Source organism: Penaeus monodon, chromosome 24, assembly GCF_015228065.2.
Source record: "Penaeus monodon isolate SGIC_2016 chromosome 24, NSTDA_Pmon_1, whole genome shotgun sequence".
NCBI classification, from domain to species: Eukaryota; Metazoa; Arthropoda; class Malacostraca; order Decapoda; family Penaeidae; genus Penaeus; species Penaeus monodon.
Window position 1 is genome coordinate 35,814,218 of NC_051409.1, and position 562 is coordinate 35,814,779.

Below are 562 nucleotides of genomic sequence, written 5' to 3' on the forward strand. Positions count from 1 at the left end.
CTCTCCTCCCGCATTCCTCTTACGCCTCCTCTCCTACTCTCTCTCGGAAGCTGCGATATAAATAGCACAGGTAGAATGAGTAAAGCATATACTAATAATGCAGCCTGATTATTGACGAAACCCATTGCATTTCCAAAACTCTAATAATTACAGGTGCAGATTACAGATACCTCTTACGGTGGCTATCAAAGATCTCGCGAAACAGTCTAATCTCAAATAGGGTAAGAATTAATTTTGAGTGGGAAGAAATCTGAGGTACAGAGCTTTGCTAGGCGTTGTCGTATTTTATTTTGCATGAATGAAATGCTAGTGTGGGTTAAGTGTTACAGCTTAAGATCGCTCTCAGGGAGATTTAGGAGGGAGAGATCCTACTGCTAAGCTGCTGGTCAGAGGGGTAGATACTCATCAGTTTGCCCGGAAGCTATCTTGGGTTTGTCAATACTTCTATTCCATTTTCTGCTTTAGGAAACAAAGAATTTGCGAGTGGTTGCTATGAATTTCTGAGTACAGTCTATAGCATTTTTTTCAAGTCTCTGATACAGACAGAACCTCCCAACTATCC

General features: G+C 41.3%; 1 protein-coding gene across 1 annotated transcript in view; it reads left to right on the forward strand.

The window, feature by feature from the left end:
• Positions 1-562, forward strand: part of LOC119588961 (dynein intermediate chain 2, ciliary-like) — a 5,936-nt gene that overhangs the window by 906 nt on the left and 4,468 nt on the right. The window lies entirely within an intron of this gene.